This window comes from Oncorhynchus masou, chromosome 23, assembly GCF_036934945.1.
Source record: "Oncorhynchus masou masou isolate Uvic2021 chromosome 23, UVic_Omas_1.1, whole genome shotgun sequence".
Taxonomy (NCBI): Eukaryota; Metazoa; Chordata; class Actinopteri; order Salmoniformes; family Salmonidae; genus Oncorhynchus; species Oncorhynchus masou.
In genome coordinates, this window is record NC_088234.1 from 54,387,426 (window position 1) to 54,399,646 (window position 12,221).

The window sequence follows — 12,221 nt, forward strand, 5'->3', positions numbered from 1 at the left end:
CACCTCTCTCAGTTCTTGCAGGAGGGAAAGAATAGGAAGGAGTGTGCACGCACGCATATAAACGGTGTCGCAATCTCAAGCATAGGCTATTTTAAAGGAAAAGGCTACTTTCTCTCAACAGTCAAGATTAGGGATCAATTATTTATGCGACTGAGATTGGTCCCGTTGCTCTAGGATTAAGTTTTTGTTGCATCTAAAGGTGGATCATTAGCCTAATTAATATCCAACATAGGAAGCGATATTTTAAAGCGCATGATGATATTTTCGGACGCCTAAAGCCACCGTTTGAACTCTCAATAAACATCTAATCGAGGTAGGAAGAAATATAATTTTCTAATGATTTCGAAAACCTCTGTTGTGCCACTGGTGTAGTTTTGAAAGCTATCTTTGACGCTCGTCGGTGCCCATGTGTCTCTGCGCCATCAGGAACGGGAGGGACGAGGGAGGGAATTGTGGGCTGTTCCGAGGACATCTTTGTGATAAGAAAAAACAATACAGTGGTGAAGGCATAATGATATCATTTCCGTCTCTCATACCAACAAAACAACCGTCTTTGGAACTCTCCAAAAAGATCGAATTGAAAAATAGATGAATAAGAGGACAGAAGAATAATTATATTTGAACTGGAAGTGCTAATTTCAACACGTTGAGGAAGTCTTATTTTTGACATTTCACATTATATCATTGGATAGAAAAGAGTCATTTAGATTTAAAAAGTTAAAGTTAGAGATATTTATGAAAACAGATCAGTGTCATAATACCATGCCACCATGCAGCACTTTACTTTTATTAACTTGAGGTTTACAAGTGTAGTCTCTCCCTTCCACCCTTTACTTTTATTAACTTGAGGTTTACAAGTGTAGTCTCTCCCTTCCACCCTTTACTTTTATTAACTTGAGGTTTACAAGTGTAGTCTCTCCCTTCCACCCTTTACTTTTATCAACTTGAGGTTTACAAGTGTATTCTCTCCCTTCCACTCTTAGCTTTATTGCTTGCATCTACAGCACACATCACAGATGGAAGCACTTCTGCCAAGTCCCCTGGATTCAGCTTTTGTCATTGATTTTACTAACGTATCCCACATAATCACTGAAAACCAATAATGTGCGGAATTCAGACTCCTCATACAGTGATTACTGTGGTATAGGTGCAAACCAACATGAGCCTGATTGGACTCTCCAATCTCCCTACTTCACAATTTGGCATTATCATGTTAAAGGATCTGGCAGGGATTGGTATGAAAAGATATCCTTTTTTCCCCATTTGAGGCTCAAGTGGAAGGAAGGTCCTTGGGAGAGGGTTCTTTTGTCTGGGCGTGGAAGGGGTCGAAGGGGCGGGGACTGTGGCTGTATGCAGATGTGCTGCTGGCAACGGACATCTGCTCTCCCCTGTGGGCATTGTCATGAAGTTTGTTGGTGCTGGCCTGTGGTGAAAAGGCCCTGTCAGTAACGCCTTAATACCCCCGCTGCCCTCTCCTCTCAAGGGGAAACACTGGGATGAACAGACCTCTGTTCCCTTGCCCTATTAAAGTATTTTCTGGGTTGGTCTAGAGTGGGAATGTTTTGATTTCAAAGGTTGCTAAATTTGCCTGTTCATTTACGTTTCTGCCTTTCTCTATCCTACATATTCCTACTAGGATTATTTGTGTGCTTAACCGAGAATAGTCCCCCCGCCCCCCATACCCTCTGTTTCACCCCACCCTACCTCTATCCATCCTCCCTGTTGGGGGTTGAACTTCCCCTCACGTATCCCTGGCCTTTATGTATTCAGATATGAAAAGAGTGTGTGTGTGTGTGTGTGTGTGTCCCAGGCAGACGCATCACACACGGAATCACAATGTACATGGCAGCTCATATCAGGGCGTTTGATTTATCCCAGACGGCAGGAAAATGCAAACCAGCACTTTAATATTTATTTCATCCCGGTGCAACCCAGAGTTGTGCAAGAAGGTTATCCAGGGAGTCGCTGTGTTGGAAATGATTCTTAGGTGGATGTGTATTGCACAAACTTAAGTAGAGAAGGTCTAGCGCATGACTTGTCAATGGTGGATAGGGATGTATTGGTAGAAACCTATGAGTGCCAGTGTGCTACTTTTTCATGTAATATGAAGGCTGTTTTTATTGGATAACTGTATTTTGACTAAATGGTGATTATACAGTTGCACGTAGATGCATATTAACAATCACACGTAGCAAGAGACATTCCCAGTGAATCAACCTAAAACACACCTAAAAATAGGTGTGTGACACACAAAACATGTCTGGACATGGTGGTTCTGAACGTAATGATCTCCTTGAAGAACACTTGGTGTCTGAATAGAGGGCACCTTGTTCACAGCACATGTTGTAATCAGATGTCATAACTGATCGTTTGACATGTATTGTAACTGGTATGACAGTGTTATTTATGTAAGCTTCATAACAAAGGTGTTAACGCATGAAACACACTTCAGTCATTTCCCCCCCATTTTTGACAGATTATTGAATGTGTTGTCAGATTGCTGTCCATTAAGCACATGTAACATCGAGCCCTGTTTGAACAGAATGCTATGTAGACAGCCATTTGAAGTCACACAATTGAGTGGCGAAGCAATTACAATTATTAATCATATCCTCACATCCCAATACTCTATTTAACACATTAATTTGGGCACTCCTGAAATTGCTCTAGTGGAATACACTAAGGGTTTCTCAAAGGCAAAAGCACAAACCTCTTTAGCGAGTTAACGTCGGAGGTCTTCTGAGACCGTTTCACTACCCTGCGATTGTGCAATGCATTATGGAGAGGAGGTAATTGGTGTGAAATTACAATATACCATCTGCCTAGGGAGGACATTTATAGCCTGATGTCACTCACAGCTTTCCACATTCGAGGGATACAGGGGCTGTTTCTCTCAAATAACGATTGATTTACAGTTAGATGTAAAACATCTACCCTCTTAATGTTCAGGAGATGTGACTGTGGTATGGCACAGTATGTCCTAAGATATAGTCTACAGGCTGAACGGTGTAGCAGGCTAATTCCTGGAGCGATAATGAACTACAGTGATGTTTGACAGGGTGTTGTCATGGTGACCCTGCTTATACAATGGTTACAGATGAACTTTATTAGCAAGTGATTTTCTGCAAAAACCTGCAGGGATCACAAAGTGATGATACTCTCTACAGAAATAATTACTTCCCCAGTATGGCCGTTGTGGAATGAAAATAAGCCACTTTAGTGTGCGTGTGCTCATGTGTATAATTCTGTTTGTGTACAGAGGGATAATTGCTGAAGGTCATAGACTTTACCCTGCAGATTCCTGGTTCTGCAAGCCTGTTGATAAGACGTATTTGCCAAGGTGAGTGGACCTGGTGCTGTTTGTGTGTGTTTGGGGGTTAGTCTGCTTTCTGGCATTGAGGAGAGACATTAAGTCTTATCCGGGGCAAGTAAAACAAATAGTCGGACAACCAGAATACATATTTCAGTTGTCCATTCGACACTGGACAAGTAAAAAAAAAAAAATGGCGATATCAAACAATTACTCCAATCAGAATTGGATCAGGCTGCCGCAGCGCTCAGCTTGGCCGTGCGTGGTCGACATTCTAAGTAAATGAATAAATTGCCGATATTCCTATTTGCTATAGCCTCTTTCAATAAATCTGTTACATTTACACAGAGCAAGAAAACAATGTAGACAGAGAGAGTCTCACCAAAGCAGCGCAAAATATCCGGTCAGAAAGTGTTGTTGTGTTTCTCTCCCTCTAATGTCGGATGACCTGAGCCAATAGCCGAAGTCTATTTTTATAGCAGACACTTATTGTTGTAGAAGCCGATATGCTCTATTTTCCTCCCATTTGATATGAGTATGACTTGGCCCTTTGAAGCCGCTCTTTCAGTTGAATGTGTGCGTTATTTCTCCTGCCGCGCTACTTCATCGGAGTTCTAGGCTATCTCAGAAAGTTTTCTGTTGTTTTTGAATAACCCCAGAACATGGGAGGCCTAAGGTAATCATGAGAGAGATAGAAAAACCAAATGAGAAATTTAAACAACCCTTTACAGTCGAGCAAAGCATTATAAGACAGGAATGACGCATGCATGCGAGGCCAGAAAGATATGCACCTTCCTTGCCATTGCAAACCAAATAACCAAAATATGTGTTGTTGTTGGGACTTCGACTTTCAGGACAAGTAAGAAATCAGTCTGAAGGACAAGTGTCTAAAGAAGTTAATGTCAAGCCCTGAGAGAGGGTGTGAGGATCAAGGAATATATATTTGAGATTCACCCTCACTGAGAGATATAGAGCTCATACAGCAGTGGGAGGCTTTTACAGCCTTCTCATTGTATTACTGGGCCCATGTCATGCCACTGGGCCCAGTAATGGCCTCCCTTCTAGTGAAAAACACTGCTGTAGATTTCCACTCTTCTCCTTAATGACAGGTCATTTTCATCTAAACAAGCAATGAATTGCTCTCAACAGCATAGAGGCTTGGCCAGGGCTGGGTGACAGTGCTCACTAACGGAAGTGTTATAATAGAAGGAGATGAAATGATGATGTTCAGACGGTGTGGGAGTGCACAGAGACTCGGAGTGAGGAGGGAGACATTGTTATTCTGGTCAATAGAATTTCAGGTCATGCAGCAAACTTTTGCTCCACAATTCTCTCTGCTCTCTGTCCCTGTATGTATCTCTCTCACTCACTCACTCGAACACACACACACACACACACAAACTCAGTCACAACCAGATGTGTCAAGTTTTTCCTCTTTTCTTGCATTCTTGCATTCTTTTTCTCTCTTTCTCTCTCTCTCTCTCTTTCTCGTTAGTTCTCTCAAGACCTTTCGTAGACTTTGACATACCATGGAGGATTATGCATCAATAGCAGCACAGGCCTCCAACAACATGGAACTGTTTTTTTTTGAGTGTACAGTATGAATGAGCACACAGACGAAGCGCCATCTGCACCCAGTGGGGTTCCTGACTGACATGCTCTGTGCAGGCAGGGGCAGGGAGAGGCTCCCCGTTAGCATGGTTATGAAACCACTGCTGCCTGCCACACAGCACTGTTGAAGCCAGGAACATAAGCATTTCGCTACACCCGCGCTAGCGTTTGAAAAATTAGATGTGCGCAACCAATAACATTTGATTTGAGACTGTAAAATAGACTGTAATATTTGAGACTATAAAATAGTCTGTAAAAGACCGTCTGGCCAATGACATGTACAGAGGGCCGCACTTCTCTTCACTGGATTTTGCCGTGCCGTGTTGGACGGTATGGTATAGCTGTTCTGTGTTGTGCTAGAGATGTGCGAAATGAATTGGCCAAGAGAGGGAGAGAGGGATACCTAGAGGTGCGCTTCTCTCCATCTGTGCTGACACAGCCTTCATCTTTGGTGAAGAAAACCAGCCAATGTCACACAAACACTGTAAAGTCACCAGGAACTGTTTTCTGTTTTCCTTTCCCATCTCAGCACCTCTGGGATTAGTTGGAGCTAAGGGGATGGGCTCCTTTGTGCCGTAGCTGTGCCTCATTCAGTTCCCCTGACATGAAGTAGTGTCAGAAGGATGTTTCCTGCTGTAGTAGGGACGAGCTCGTCAGCTACCAGATAAAAGGCCATGGTGTCTGGGAGGCCGAGGCCAAAGCGATGGCTCTGTTCACCACGTTTGCCGAGCTTCACTTCAAGAGAACTTGAGTGCTCACTGTGAGAAAAGAAAGGAGTGACTGTTGGTGTTTGTAAGTCATGCTTGGATACAGCACTAATTGTGGGAATTCAAATGTTTGGCATTTCTCTCCCACAGAGGTTGGAAGGATGTTTTGGTCCACTGTTTCGGGGAATGCTGTCTGCAAGTGGTAACATCATTGTATCAACATAGCTGACCAGTCATGCCAAGGCTAGTGCAAAGTGATTACATGCATTCGTTATATACAACCTTTCATTGTGTTTTTAGTCTCTACATTTGTGTAATTTAGGACAGGAACTATTGTAAATGAATAACACTCCATCTTGTCAGAGAAGCAAAATGCTGACTGCAAATATCCTGTTTTCATTTACCTGACACGTCACTTCTTTTCTGTGCTGCCAACTGTAAAACCAGAGCAGTTGAACTGTCTCTCTGAAAGGCATATGAATATGCCTGATGATCCTTCTTTTCGCTCTTGGAGTAGTTGTCCGAAGGACCTGTCGTTTGGAAAGGTCTTTGAAGAAAAAGCTGGTTATGACAACTCCAGATCTCTTAGCAGCATGATATACATTGTATTGTGAAATGAGAACAGCTCCTGCATATTTAAATGCAAATACATTTTTGTGAATGTGCATTCTGATAAAATGATTCATTTTGAAGGAAAAATAGTGTTTTTTTTATCTTATAATTTAGATTTCAATATGTTGGAGTGCTCTTAAAAATCATGGACATCAGGTCTGTTGGCACCACTATAGTATATTAACTTAACAGTTATGTCGTAGGTAAAGTTTTACAGCTTGTTTTACTAGTCTGCTGTTGCTGTGTGGCACAACGAGACAACGAGGAGGCCCCTGAAGTTTTTGGAGGGCAGCCCTGTAGTGAAACACCAGTCTCTGGCTGTTTAATGGCCTAGATGGGGTAACGCCTAGGGAAACCAGAGCCCAGAATTTGTGGACTTTGACCTGGTTGTGCAATACTTATTTGAGAAACTCCCCATTACTTATATCCCCATTTACTTATATTATTACCAGAAAAATACCCTGACAGATGCAACTGAGAAATCCTACACAAAACCAGATGCTGACAGTAATATAGATGCTGACATTGATACCCAGATACTGTTATCTTAACCTCAGGGACTAATGACTATATTTATTCAGTCTTAACTGCCTCGACTACTTTGTATACACTCAATCTTGGCACGAGTCCATCGAGGCAATCTGGCAAAAGTCCAGAGGCCATCGACTACTAACCGCTATTGGGTCAAATACTCTTATTTCCTACTATGTGAACATCAGTGTATCGCTGACAGAGAGCAAGCATCAGTGCACACTGCGTAGACTGTCTGTCTGCCAAACATCTTTACAGAACACTAGTTATATATGTATTGCTTTTTTGTAGAGAAGAATGAAAGACTGGGAAACTGCCACTAGCAACAAAAAAAGCCTAGATGATCTCCTTGTCAACAAAGTGACAGAAGTGCTGCCAGAGTGGTGTATGTAACAGTATGGATGGGTCTTATTGCCCCGTTTCCAGCATGAATATGGATAGGAGGAGTATTTGGCATGCCTACAGGGTAATCCTTTGATATTTAGCTTTGGAAAGCACAGTGGGATGGTTGACTTTTAACTTGTCTGCTTGTTCATATGGCGATGTTTGATTTCCCTCATATGGAGATGTTTGATTTATGATCCGGAACAAAAGTGTAGGGAATTACTCCTCTATATTTTTTCTGAGCTAGCATAACAAGGATCCAAGTCCCCACAGACTCATCCTCCTCTAGTACCTCCTACTCAGCCATCTTAGCATATATAAGACTTTCTATTTGAAATATTAGGGATCAGTATACCAAAATATATTTTAAGCACTTTTTTTTACAGTGCCAAAAGCAAGATAAGGTGGTTGCTGGTATGCTGTCATTTTTTTCCTACCAGTTATTTTTTATGAAGTGAGACGATTGTCCACATTTTATTGAAAACAGATTTTGCTGTAATTTCTATGACAATATACACTACCATTCAAAAGTTTGGGGTCACTTACAAATGTCCAAATGTCCCATTTACAAAATTGTCCATTAAAATAATATCAAATTGATCAGAAATACAGTGTAGACATTTTTAATGTTGTAAATTACTATTGTAGCTGGAAACGGGCTGATTGTTTATGGAATATCTACAGAGGCCCATTATCAGCAACCATCACTCCTGTGTTCCAATGGCATGTTGTGTTAGCTAATCTAAGTTTATTATTTTGAAAGGCTAATTGATCATTAGAAAACCCTTTTGCAATTTTGTTAGCACGGCTGAAAACTGTGCTAATTAAAGAAACAATAAAACTGTCCTTTAGACTAGTTGAGTATCTGGAGCATCAGCATTTGTGGGTTTATTTACAGGCTCAAAATGGCCAGAAACAAAGAACTTTCTTCTGAAACTCATCAGTCTATTCTTGTTCTGAGAAATGAAGGCAATTCCATATGAGAAATTGCCAAGAAACTGAAGATATCATAAAACACTGTGTACTACTCCCTTCACAGAACAGCACAAACTGCCTCTAACCAGAATAGAATGAGGAGTGGGAGGCCCCGGTGCACAACTGAGCAAAAGGACAAGTACATTAGAGTGTCTAGTTTGAGAAACAGACACCTAACAAGTCCTCAACTGGCAGCTTCATTAAATAGTACCCGCAAAACACCAGTCTCAACGTCAACAGTGAAGAGGTGACTCTGGGATGTTCGCCTTGTAGGCAGAGTTGCAAAGAAAAATCCATATCTCAGACTGGCTAATAAAAAGAAAAGATTAAGATGGGCAAAAGAACACAGACACTGGACTGAGGAAGATTGGAAAAAAAGTGTTATGGACAGACGAATCTAAGTTTGAGGTGTTTGGAACACGAAGAACATTCGTGAGATGCAGAAAAAATGAAAAGATACTGGAGGAGTGCTTGACGCCATCTGTCAAGCATGGTGGAGGCAATGTGATGGTCTGGGGTGCTTTGGTGCTGGTAAAGTGGGAGATTTGTACAGAATAAAAGGGATCTTGAAGAAGGAAGGCTATCACTCCATTTTGCAACGCCATGCCATACCCTGTGGACGGCGCTTAATTTGAGCCAATTTCCTCCAACAACAGGACAATGACCCAAAGCACAGCTCCAAACTATGCAATAACTATTTAGGGAAGAATCAGTCAGAATACCAGCTGTCTATAATGGAGTGGCCAGCACAGTCACCGGATCTCAACCCTATTGAGCTGTTGTGGGAGCAGCTTGACCGTATGGTACGTAAGAAGTGCCCATCAAGCCAATCCAACTTGTGTGAGGTGCTTCAGGAAGCATGGGGTGAAATCTTAAGATTTCCTCAACAAATTGACAACTAGAATGCTAAAGGTCTGCAAGGCTGTAATTGCTGCAAATGGAGGATTCTTTGACGAAAGCAAAGTTTGAAGGACACAGTTATTTAAATAAAAAAAACTATTTATAACCTTGTCAACATCTTTTTTATATTTCCTATTCAACTCATTTCATGTATGTTTTCATGGAAAACAAGGACATTTCTAAGTGACCCCAAACTTTTGAATGGTAGTGTACAGTCATGGCCAAAAGTTTTGAGAATGACATGGAGTAAAGTGGGAGATAAATCTTAATTTTCACAAAGACTGCTGCCTCAGTTTGTATGATGGCAATTTGCACATACTCCAGAATGTTATGAAGAGTGATCAGATGAATTGCAATTAATTACAAAGGGCCTCTTTGCCATGCAAATGAACTGAATCCCCAAAAAACATTTCCACTGCATTTCAGCCCTGCCTCAAAAGGACCAGCTGACATCATGTCAGTGATTCTCTTGTTAACACAGGTGCGAATGTTGACAAGGCTGGAGATCCCTCTGTCATGCTGATTGAGTTCGAATAACAGACAGGCAGCTTCAAAAGGAGGGTGGTGCTTGGAATCATTGTTCTTCCTTTGTCAACCATGGTTACGTGCAAGGAAACACGTGCCATCATCATTGCTTTGCACAAAAAGGGCTTCACAGGCAAGGATATTGCTGCCAGTAAGATTGCACCTAAATCAACCATTTTTCGGATCATCAAGAACTTCAAGGAGAGCGGGTCAATTGTTGTGAAGAAGGCTTCAGGGTGCCCAAGAAAGTCCAGCAAGCGCCAGGACCATCTCCTAAAGTTGATTCTACTGCGGCATCGGGGTACCACCAGTACAGAGCTTGCTCAGGAATGGCAGCAGGCAGGTGTGAGTGCATCTGCACGCACAGTGAGGCGAAGACTTTTGGAGGATGGCCTGGTGTCAAGAAGGGCAGCAAAGAAGCCACTTCTCTCCAGGAAAAACATCAGGGACAGACTGATATTCTGCAAAAGGTACAGGGATTGGACTGCTGAGGACTGGGCTGAAGTCATTTTCTCTGATGAATCCACTTTCTGATTGTTTGGGGCATCTGGAAAAAAGCTTGTCCAGAGAAGACAAGGTGAACGCTACCATCAGTCCTGTGTCATGCCAACAGCAAAGCATACTGAGACCATTCATGTGTGGGGTTGCTTCTCAGCCAAGGGAGTTGGCTCACTCACAATTTTGCCAAAGAACACAGCCATGAATAAAGAATGGTACCAACACATCCTCCGAGAGCAACTTCTTCCAACCATCCAGGAACAGTTTGGTGACGAGCAATGCCTTTTCCAGCATGATGGAGCACCTTGCCATGAGGAAAAAGTGATAACTAAGTGGCTCGGGGTACAAAACATCGATATTTTGGGTCCATGGCCAGTAAACTCCCCAGACCTTAATCCCATTGAGAACTTGTGGTCAAACATCAAGAGGCGGGTGGACAAACAAAACCCCACAAATTCTGACAAACTCCAAGCATTGATTATGCAAGAATGGGCTGCCATAAGTCAGGATGCGGCCCAGAAGTTAATTGACAGCATCCCAGGCCGGATTGCAGAGGTCTTGAAAAAGAAGGGTCAACACTGAAAATATGACTCTTTGCATCAACTTCATGTAATTGTCAATAAAAGCCTTTGACACTTATGAAATGCTTGTAATTATACTTCAGTATTCCATAGTAACATCTGACAAAAATATCTAAAGACACTGAAGCAGCAAACTTTGTGGAAATTTAATATTTGTGTCATTCTTAAAACTTACAAAATATAGCCCTACAGTACAGTACTGTGTAGCTCAATAGAGCTAAAGTGAACTCCATTAACTATAGGATGATGTTAGACAGAGGAGTCCATTAGTATCCGTGATAGCCATGCTCTGTGGCTGTGTGCAGGAATCTGCTGACAAAGCATACTGTATATTAAGGTATGCCCGCCTACACGCCCAGTCTTTGTAACTAGGGCTGGGCAATATGGCCTAAAAATCCTATCGCAATTTCTTTCAAACTTATGGGCATTTTACGTTATACTGTTTTTTTGCGCAATTAAAGGTCAACACACCGCATTTCAAACAGTCAGGAATAATCTAATGAATACAGGGCTTGTAAAAGTATACTTAGGCTAAATTGAAGCCTTCCACAACCATAAGACCCACTAATAATTAAATTATTTCATCAAAATAGTTTAAATTGTTTTTTTTGCAATAATTATTGATCTGGCTTCAAAGTCTGTCTATGTTTCAAATTTAACCAGATCCATGCACATACAGTAATAATGTCCAACTTCTGTTAACAGGCATTATAGAACATTAACACGGGTCTCATAAACAATCTCTCATGCAGAAGCCCACTTGCTAGTGAGTATCCAGCTAATCGTTATATGTAAAGTCTAGCCATCCTGGATCTATTTGCTTGCTAACCAGATAGAACAGTTGAACTGTTATGAACACACCCTCCTGCCTGTCTACACCTGTTTGAACAGCACGGCGTGTTCACTTTGTTAGATGTAGAAATCAAGTGGCCCACCTGGATATGAAGATGCTTATTTCTCAGAATGAGAACGAGTTGCCAATCCCATACAGAAATGTGTCTTTTTATGCTCATTGCACATTTATAAAACACATACTAACAGCTAGCACATAGCAGTATGAGGCTTAAATGCTGTTGCGGTACATGGTAACACAGAAACTGAGCATTACTTTTCCACAGTCATGTTCATTGATACTCTCGTTTCAGTAGGGTCTGCTCTGTTCTACACTTTGCAAGTTGAGACATAAAAAAGATATCGTTAGAAAGGGAATCGACCAATTCTATTGGACCAAACGTCAAATACAAATAGCAAGTTGAAACTAGGCTTGGGCGGTATACCATATATATACCGTATACCGTATCTGGAAAAAGCCACGGATGGCTAATACCGTTAAAAGAATTGTTTTATATATATTTTTCTAAATATGACTGTTTGTAGCTACTTTTTAAGTAAGTACCTGCAGTTAACTTGTGCAATATGTTAGGAGATGAAGAACATGACATTCTACATTTAACTTGTCACATTACTGTAGTCCCCAGTCATGTGTCACGTGGGATTTTACAAGCATTCAATGAGAACGGACGGAGCCTTGTTAGTCACTCACTGTTGTGCAGCATGCGCCAGGGGATCTAATTACAGTATGGAATT

At 41.6% G+C, this 12,221-nt stretch overlaps 1 protein-coding gene across 1 annotated transcript in view; it reads left to right on the forward strand.

The window, feature by feature from the left end:
* LOC135511058 (C-terminal-binding protein 2-like) overlaps positions 1-12,221 on the forward strand; it is a 97,193-nt gene continuing 84,972 nt past the window's right edge. Inside the window, exon 1 of the mRNA XM_064932545.1 lies at positions 1-313. The gene's annotated coding sequence lies outside the window, so the exon portion shown is untranslated. The remainder of the gene's footprint in view (positions 314-12,221) is intronic.